Raw genomic sequence first — 10344 nt, 5'->3', positions numbered from 1 at the left:
CTTTTTACTGCGGTCTTAAAATCACCTAAACGGACACACAGTATCTCCTGATGATGATTTCTGGCAGTACAGAGAAGGCTTTCAAACTAATTGACATCTTACAACAAATAAATGTACGAGTTCGTGGCCTGTGCGTTTTATTATATATGTTTTCATTTATTTATAGACTTTTTCCTAATACCTTTTTTTCCACATCAGTTTAAAAATCCTGGCAACATCCATGCACAGCGCTTCCAAACAGACAAAAATGTAAACATGGTTCCAAATTTCTTTCTCTTTCTCTCTCTGTCACCCACCCACACGCACAGTGGGCGTGTCGTTCTTCCAGCTGGAGTAAATAGAGGGGCGCTGCAGCATGCGCTCGGACAGGGACACCGGCTGACACATGAGCGCTCCCTCCATCACTGCTCTGCTCCACCCTGCGCCTTTGCGGACTCTGGGACGAGACACGGATTGTATGAGGTAGGTAGGTGTCTACGGATTCTTTAACCTCTCTCTCTGGGCGTGGGCGAGCTGTACATGGTGAGGTTGTGGTGAGGGGTTATGTATTTGTTGGTCACGGCGATCCACAGGTGTGCAGGGAAAAACATGCGTGTGAATGTGTTTTAAGTGCGCTTATCGCGTGTTACCGAGGAGATCGCAGTTCACCAGGTGGACTCAGCAGCGGGTCCGGGCAGGTTTGCTGAACGCACGTTGCCCGTCCTGCCACGACTTGCGGGCAAAGGTAAGCACTCCCGAACACTTGGTGCTGATTGGACCGCGCAGCATTCGGCATAACTTGCCCACCAAACAGCCCGCGACAGCTGCGTGCAGCTGTAAGCCGCAGGCTGAAACTGTGAGAGTACAAATGCTGGCCGTGATGTGGTGAGCACCTTTCTGAACGCAGCCGGGCTTAGAGAGGTCCTCTGTGGCGGCTGCGCCTTCAGATGCTGCCAGGAGCATCTCTTCATTTGTGGGCAGCATCTATAAAATATAACCTGAGCTCAAGAGTGTGACAGTACGTCTGTCTGAGAATGTTACAAGCTCAGCCACAAATAGAGCAAAAAAAACCTTTGAGCACGTTTTACTCCCGCGCTGCTGTTCACCACCAGAGGAAGCAAGTGGAGTCTGCTCTGCACTCTGCTCCAACAGGTAGTGACCATCATCCTACATAATCTCCGGGCGGTAGCTGAGTAGTAGTTTAAAGTTTAAACTTCTCAAACACAGCTCCCCAAAGCTTCTGTCTATGCATGCACTCAACAACTGTTTGTAACATTCTCTGTCAGACCACATTAACGGGTGAGACAAAAGAATGTGAAACAAATTGATGGAACGGTTGGATGCAATATTCCGCTACCACCTGCAGGTGGTGCTCATGCACATTTGCTAGCCATCATTGAGAAAACAAAACAAACAAAAAAAGGGAGAAAAAAATTAGAGGAAAAATTTACTGCCATCTCCCAAACTGATGTGTAACACTAAGATTTTCTGCTGCTGGATTAGCAGGAGAAACGTGCAAAACGTTCATGCGTGGAACTCCACAGCCAGCGCTAGCTGTAGTATAACTATAGTGAGCATAGCCAAACAGTTCCGAGTAGGAAATTGGGTTTTTGTTTAACATAGAGTGTATTGCATTAAGAAGTTAAATGACTCGGGTAAGTGTTTGATGTCTTGGATATACACAAACACAAATTTGAGACAAATGGGTCATCTAAGCCAGGCGGTGCATCATTTCAGAGTAAGCTCAGATCTCAAAACCTAATGCAAATATCAATATGTAACTGTGTTTTTTAGTTGTTCCTAGTTAGCTCACTTTTGTTTAGAGCCTGTAACAAAATGAGATTAAACTAATTTCAGTTTAAAACCATGTTAATGACACCGTACTATTGCACTGTCTTCATGTCAGCATTTTGACATACAAATAATTATTACTTGAGCATGTGTCTGTACTGCCTTCTTTAAATCTTGATAAGTGTTTCTGCTACAAAATGTGCAAGTCATTTGGAACATGTGCTTGGCCTGATGGAGTGATGATGCCTGATGGAGTCTGTGGCTCACTGCTGTCTTATCATGGTGCTGTTCAACTTGTCATCACCACGGCATCCTCTCTGGACAACAATTAATTCGATATACATATACAAAACCACAGTTTACATTCATATGTACAATATGTAGCATTCTTGTCAAAATCATTTGGTTCTGAGTGACCTGCTCTTACAAAAATGGTTATGCAACTAACTGAGACTGACTAAAGTGCTAGCAAAAAGAGACTCAGGCTGGGGTGGTTGTCAGAATATCAGCAGAGAATATGAAGGCGTGTAGAAAATCTTGAACATAAATGAGCTGAGTGGGAGAGATGAGTGCTGGGCTGTGCAGCTGGAGTTAGGAGCACGGGTTACACGAGTGAAGGTGTAAGCCTGTGGAATTTCCTTTCATCTATAGCTGACTTGCAAATGTACAAGCTGTTGCAAGATCTGGTGTTTGTCTGTGTGTCTGTGCTGTCAGAGAGCTTCTTCTTATTCTAGACTTGCATCACTTCTGAATCGGCAGCTGCTCTGATGTGTCTGATCCTCAGGGACTGGTCTGGGATCAGCTGCTGCGGCTTGGTCTATCAAAGACTAATATTTCATTGCAGTGACTTTCTGTTGGGAATGAGGAAGAAGTAATTTGGTCTAATCCACTGTTTCGTTTATTCCCACCACCAACTCATTTCTAACAGACACTCTGTGGTTTTGTACTATCTGACCAGCTTCTTTACTTTTGTTGTAATTACTGTGTTAAACTAGAGGCGTTTGTCACTTACATCAACATGTAATTTAAGCCTCAAAGAACTGATACAGTTGTTCTTTGCTCAAGAAATGCTGCTGCTTCTAGTCAAGCGGACACAGTGTGTGATGTGTTGAACGTAGGAGTATGGTCTGATAGCTGAAGTGTTGTATTGTTTGTACACTGTCATAGGTTAAAAAAGAAACGTTCTCTAAAGGTTGGCTAATGTTGGGGTGGTAAAGGGTGGTATTTACCCCAAACCACAGGTGAAAACATCTATAGGGTGAATCAAAAAGAATCATCTGTTTTCTTAAAGTAATGTACACGTGAAACCTGTGATAAATTTTAAAATACAAAACTTGAAATGTTTACAAGTGCTCAGTGTGTTAGCCTCTGGACACAATTTGTTCCATGTCTCCAGTCAGTGCTGTTGTTATGCTACCCGCTGCCAACCACTTGAAACTTGCAAATCCCCTCTAACAGTACGTTTCGATCATTACCACTGAATAGCAGTAAAGAGCACATTGAAATCAAATCATTCCTTTTCATACACCCTGTATTTTTTGTGGTTCTTTTTCAGTATCACATAGCCACTGCCAATCAGATACTTGGTGGACTGAAACCTCACACTACTTTTATTGCCATCGATTTTGACAAGACCCCCCACATTGGGTAAAATGTAGCAGTAACTGACCATTTTTTACAGATTGCTGTAGACACTCATTGGACCTCTTTCCTGACCTCCTCTGTACATACTGACAAAGAATTTGAAATTTGAACCAAAAACGTTAAGATTGGATTTATCACTACATCAAACTTTTTGCCCTTTCCGCTGGCACCATTTCTGTTTCAGTCAGGTGTTGTTTCAGGGCTTTGCTGCGTCTTTTTTCCTGCCCTGTTTCTTAAGAAGATGAATTTTGGATGCTGCTCATTTGCTGTAGATACATGCCAACAGTTTGTAGGTAGTAGCTCTTTGGGAATCACCTTCTTGGTGCAGCAGTAAGATTCAAGATTCATAGATTCAAATGAAGAAATGTAAACAAATTATTTTTTGTGACAGGCTGCTCGTGACAAAGTGCTTAAAAATACAATTTAAAATTGGTTCTTTGCTAAGTTGTTATGTGTGGACACGACACTGTTTCATTCTTTAGGATGTTAGGAGCCTTTTGTATTCTTCAGTGGTCAGTAATAAGTAGCAAACGAACAACAAAAGACATTCCTCTGAAAATGTTTAGATACAAGGACTGGACTAAATATGAGTGAAGTGGCAGATTATGTTTAGAAAGACCTTCAGAAAGCCTACAGACCTGTTAAAAGTACAAGACATCAGGCTGAAATGAGGGTAGCTCGAGTTCTTTTCCTAAACTAGCATTCGTTTCTCAGTGTTACCTGTATACAGCACACTGCTACAGTGGACATACTCAAATTTCAGATTTGGCTTTGTCAGCTCACAGTTCACCCACCAAAAATATTCTTTCCTACTTTCATTCGCTTCTGCTTTTCTGAGAAAAACAATCTTGTCTTTGAAAAAGTTTGCTTTTCTCTCTTAGTCCATGGCTATTTCACTTGTATTTTTATTTTTATTCCTATTTATTCTATTTATCCCCTTTGTATATTTTATTTATATTTGTCTCTGTATTTATATATGTGTGTGTGTGTGTGTGTGTGTATAAATATATATAATATTCTGTAACTGTAACTTCTGTCGGTGCTGTGCTTTTTTGGAAATCGAATTTCCCAGAGGAACCCACCCGAGGGATTAATAAAGTTCTATCTTATCTTATTTCTGACTAAACTCTTGCTTGTGTTCAGAGGGAATTGCAAGCTTGGTGGTATAACTTTATGTTCATTTGATTTATTCATGTATTTCACTTATAATGTATATAATGTAAAATAGAATCTAAAAGCAATACAGCATGTTTTCACCTTGTTCGTGACGATACTTGTAGAAATGCCTTTAAAAAATGTTCATAGAGTTGTACTTGAACTAGTCTTAAGATCTCAGAATCTCATTTCTCATAGCAAGTGAGTAAGAAAACACACACACACACACACACACACACACACACACACACACACACACACACACAAATATGTCTGAAATCTCTGGCTTTTCTTGTATTATGTCTACTGTAAGCATTCCATTTCCAAAGTGAGGAACACAACTGTTGGCAGAGGAAAAAAACATTTACTTTCCACACACACAGTCAACGACGTATAGTCAGTGGGAAGAACTGGCAAAGCGCTACTGCCGTGCATGACTGGGCCGGCAGCCAAAGGCCACAGTTTACTTGAGGAAACCATCAGCTTTTTAGCCTCAACTGAAAGAGGAAAATTTCTCTCCCTTCCAGTCAGGCCTGTCAGCTGTATTTCTCTTTGCTTTCTCCTCTGGTATATTTTTAAGAAGAACGTCGTATTCATAAATGAAGTGACAAAGACAAAAGCTTTTGATCCTTTTTGTCTTTTTTTTATACGCTTCCATCAGTTTCTTAATTTGATGTGAAATTGTTTAGATTGGCTCCTTTCTTGTCTGGACTTTGTAGTCTGCAACAGAAGCTGGATCAACCTGACTTAAAGCACCTCCACCCAGTCCATGTTCTTAATGACATGCAATGAGAAGCTTGCATGAACAACTGGGTATAAATTGATTCCAGGCATTGCCCTGGCATTGTAACAGACAGCTATTTTGGCTTTGTGTGCAAGCCTGTTATTTTTGTGGATGATGTGATCCAGACAGACAGAATACAGAGAGAGATCCACCTCAACCTGCGTGTGCACGTGCCTCTGCTGCCTAAAATGCACATTCAGCAGCTACTTAAAAGCTGGTGCTGAAATTACACACACACACACGTATGCCACACCCTTTTTGTTTGGATCTCAGGAGCCCAATTTAGATCAAAGTACTGAGAAAAGGGTGTAGTGTAGCATACACCCAATGGAATTTTTGTTTATCCACTTTTTGAGTTGCAATATTCAATTTACCTTTGTAGACTAAGAAAGGACTTCCAGAAGTTTCCAGAATATATCGGACACATACACACAGCAGGTTGATAAATGGCTGACGAGCAGATTATTTTGAACAACAAAGACTGTCTTGCTACAAACTAGCACCTGCTCACCAGATGTGCACAGAAATATTATTCTAGCCATTAATTTATTAATGGCCCATTCAAGCTCTTTGTTATCCTTGGTGCTTTGCTATATTGTGGAAATTCAATTTTGCTTTGTAATGAACACCAATTTATTCTGTTGCTCTCATGTAGTTATTGTAATATTTCATTTACAGTCTAAATTCACTGAAGTGAACGAGCTGCAACAGAACAAGGTGAAACATGCAGCGAGTGAGAGAGAAAGAAATGTACTGCCTGCTAGATCAATAATTTATGCTCCCTCACACTGAAGCTTTAAAGATGGTCATTAAAGCTTCAATGATAAAACCTTCAGATTCATCGTGTATAAAAAAGAAAGGCCTCGCTCCACCCTGGGTGGTGGTTTGTTTGCCTTCCTCAGACTTAGGTCTCTGTGCAGATTCTTCACTATATCTGCATCTTCCTGATGGCTGCTCGCTCACTCACTAACTCTCACCTGCCTTCTTTCCATTGCTCTCAGAGTTTTGCGTGGAACTGCCCGTGTTGTGATGATTACGGTCTTTTCTTCTTCTGATTTTTCACTGTGGTTGACGTCCTACCATCCTTGTCACGATTCCCCTTAGAGTGTATATAAAAATAAAATGCCTCACTAGACATAAAACTTAGTGGAAAATCGTGATTATGAGTATTCTGCAGAAAAATGTTCTTCATCTGTGGCAAATGGATTAATATAACTGCTGCATGAGATGAGAGTCATTTTAAAAACTTTATATTTCATTCGATGTTCAGCATCATGTTAATAAATCATGTTTGCAGTGGCTTTCCTGTGAGGACCACATGTCTCTAAAAAAGCTGCTTATATGCTCAGAAGTCTGGTATGCACGTTTATATTAAAATATATTAACAAGAAAATCAGCTAAATTAAAAGGCTTGAGGAAAGTGTGATATGGTTCTGTCAGTTTCTTCGGAGGCGTTCAGAATATGAATGAAATTTGAAAGTGGCGTGTTGGTAAAACGGCTGGTTAAAAGTGCTGCATTCAGACATTCTTTTACATGCTAACTTAAACGTACCGCTGAGCCTGAACTTGGTCAACTTTCCTATTTTACGGATGTGGTCAGAAGTGCCGTCCCCTTTCAGAGAGTTCCTTGTTAATGTACCAAAGGAGTTATTAACATGTGTAGAGAAGCAAGATGAAACTTATCTGTTATGATGCTAAATCACTGACGTTTTTGTACTTGCTAATTACTTGATGTGTATGAAGCACAGACCATAACTTTGAACAAGCTGCTGGCCGCTCGGCTCGCCCAGCTTCAGTCATTGTTAATTGGAGGCAGACACACTCGTATAACAGAGAGAGCTACAGTCCTCAATGAGCACAAAATAAGCTGAGCTTTCAGTGACAATAGACAATTGTAGCCACAAAATAGCTATAATGTAAAGGATGAATTCAAATGGGCAAGGAGCTTTATGACAGTTGCTGTCTGAGATTAAAGGAAAGAGAGATCGCTTTACTTTTGTAGGTTTTGATTTATTCCTATTTTTAGATTCCTCCCAACGGCTCACCACTGCCAGATTCACGGATGCATTATGGTCTCTTACATCTTCTGATGTACTTACTCTATCTAAAACAGCTTTGACGTCGACCTGAGAGACTCCTGCATTTTCATATTAGAGGATGCCTCCCTGCACCTGATGATGTGATTGTTTATCAGAAAAGAATATCACCTTCGCATCATCACCACCACATAAACACTAATCCTGTTTGTCTTTTCCAGCTGGTCCAGGCTTTAGTTAATTAACTTTAATCTCCTCATATTCACCAGCAGCACCAACAGATTTAACTTCCTATGCTTTGTATTGCAAGAATTGATTTAAAATCTTTGTCTGTTCTCATTTGTTGGTAGATTGTCATGTTAAAGGGACAGTAGGATTGTTTGCAGTATATTTGTGGAAGACTTTGTTGCAACCAATCCGTTATTAAAACTTTAGCCAATAAACAAAAACAGGTTTATTCAGCTCTTCGTCTTTGCCATGACCCAAAGCTGGCTAATCTACACGCGCATGTGTGCATAGCAGTGGACTAGTATGATTGAGGCAGTTGATTTTCACTCAACAATCTTTGTGATATAAAAACAAATGTAATGATTAGTTATTATGAATCTCTGCCTTTTGCCCAGTGGCAGCTGGGATGGGCTCCTGCAAACCTGATTTGGATGGAGAGATGGTTGGATCCATCTGTACCACATATAAGCATGTAATAGCTCATTAGCTACCCTACGTCTTAGACATTCTTAACATCTTATGGACAGTGACAGTGTTGTCTTTTCATAGCTATTAGTAATTTATATTCCCTTATTGACCAAGCAAGGTCTCCGATCTCAAATAAACTTGTGGTAGAGTGAGGACAATATTTACAGCCATTTGTTTGGACATTTGTTTGTGGTTGCTAGTGGAGCTGGCTAACTTGTGTTTATTGAGGATGTGACTGCTGACAGAAGTAATAGGATGTAAAGTTTCTGCTCACATTCAGAAGAAATGTGCAGTTGGGGGCCACAAAGACCCCCACACAAGAAGAAACTGAATGTATGGGCAGTAAAAGCCTGAGAGTATTTAATGGGAGAAAATGCAGCATTTATAATGTAATGAATTCCAGACTTCAGGTAGTCATTGGCTTCAAAAGATTTTTATCCAAGTATTATTAACAAAATTCTTTACAATGTAAATTATGCTAGTTTGTCCATTTAATGTTGAGGCTCTATTTGTAAAACTTGCTGTATTGCAAAACAGGTAATTCAGTACTTAAACTTCCTAAACTAAAGCTGAAAGTTTGGTGGTGCATAGAGGCTAAATTACAAAATTACACATGAAATGATAATTTGAGGAATGATACAGAGTTTAGAAATTAAATGTTAAATGAACAATCCAGATTGAAAGTTTTCCAAATGTTGTCACTTGTTATTATATTTGATTGGCAGTGTAGATCTGAATTACTCAACTCAACTCAAGTCCTAATATGGGTCAGATGTCAGGTGAGTTGTGCTTTGACCCATATGGAACCTGACTCATGATCTTTGAGCTGTGCCCCGCCCACAACATATTCTAGTGCTGCAACTGTGTTACAGCAATGTTAATTACATTTTTTTGTACTAATGGGATTTTACCAAATTTTATCAAGAAATATATGGGACTATTAAAGGTAATTTGTTCTCTACATTTTTGTGTTTTAAACACTGAAATGTCGATTCTGCAGTTTCAGGAAAAAGGAGATGTTTAGAAACAGACGCTTCCCACATTGTATCTCAAAAACTGGGTAAATAGATGCTCAGCGAGGCATATTAGAGATATTTCTGAGGGTACTAAGAGAACCTATTTTCTTTACTGTTGTGTGAATTGTCGGTTCAAACATCCTCTTAGTCACAGCAGTAGTATTTTGTATTCATAAGACCCACCAGACGTTGGAAGACGAACTGAAAATGTTCCTCTATCTACAGGTCGTCCACACAGTGTGTGTCTGTGTGTATGATTTCCCTCCTAGGGTGAAGGGAATGATTGTGGCACAAAAAGTGCAGCATATATCTAACTATGCCATTTTCTGTCAAAGTACTAGCATTACAGTTGAAACATGCTGACGTTTAGCCCAGAAATACATACTGGTAGATCTAAATATATAATGGTGTCACTGTTTAATTCCACTGCAGATGGGAGGTAAAAAGCATATTATTTTCTTTTCACGTCTTTCTGTGGTTGATTTTAATTACCTTCTATTTTTCTGATGAAAGCATCTGCTTATTTAAAAGCCAATAGACGACCCGAAGATAATGCCTGGCTAATGACAACCTGCCGCGTACAGATTTTCATCAATAATCTGATGCAGTTAAATGGAAACCTGTACGTTTCAAGCTCATAATTCACTGTGATGTCAAATCGATGGCTCTAATGTATGCAGTCGGACATGGGTGGTTATGTGTGAAATTGAAAGTGTCTATCTGTCTTGAAACGAATTCAGGGATTGGCTATAATACTGCTATGTGTGAAAGCAGCGGCAACACTTGATGTCATCATAGCCCCAACTCAGGGCTCAAAAAGGAAGGAGGATGGAAGGAAGGATGTGTGATTGCAGTTATAACTGTCCATCTATCTCCTTCTGCTTATCTGGGGCCGGATCGTGGGTCGCTTAGGTATCAGTCTGGGCTTCATTGCTTAGGCAGCAGCCTGAGCAGAGAGGCCTAGACCTCCCTCTCCCCGACCACCTCCTCCACCTTATCAGTGGCGTGTCTAGAAAATTTTTGTTGGGGGGGCCAGGTAGGGGCACAGATTTGGAGAAGGGTGGCAGATGTAATTGGCAGATAATGTTTAAAAAAAAATTCTACCAACCGTTAACCATAATTCAATAACCCTATAAACCTAATAACCGAATGAGCTTTTAACTCTTATTAGAATGAGATTTTAACCACTACGGTGCAAAGTTTTTAGATACTGCGTTGATAAAGTACAAGAGATACAATCAGT

At 40.1% G+C, this 10344-nt stretch overlaps 1 protein-coding gene across 1 annotated transcript in view; it reads left to right on the top strand.

Moving 5' to 3' along the window:
- Nucleotides 1-348: 348 nt before the first annotated feature.
- The window catches only part of cemip (cell migration inducing hyaluronidase 1), a 132853-nt gene continuing 122857 nt past the window's right edge, over nt 349-10344 (top strand). The window contains exon 1 of the mRNA XM_005742891.1: nt 349-462. The gene's annotated coding sequence lies outside the window, so the exon portion shown is untranslated. The remainder of the gene's footprint in view (nt 463-10344) is intronic.

Source organism: Pundamilia nyererei, unplaced genomic scaffold (genome assembly GCF_000239375.1).
Source record: "Pundamilia nyererei isolate P.nyererei 1_Seehausen unplaced genomic scaffold, PunNye1.0 scaffold00124, whole genome shotgun sequence".
In the NCBI taxonomy this organism is placed as follows: domain Eukaryota; kingdom Metazoa; phylum Chordata; class Actinopteri; order Cichliformes; family Cichlidae; genus Pundamilia; species Pundamilia nyererei.
The sequence above is the reverse complement of the archived record's forward strand: the minus strand, read 5'-3'. Positions and strand labels throughout refer to the sequence as shown.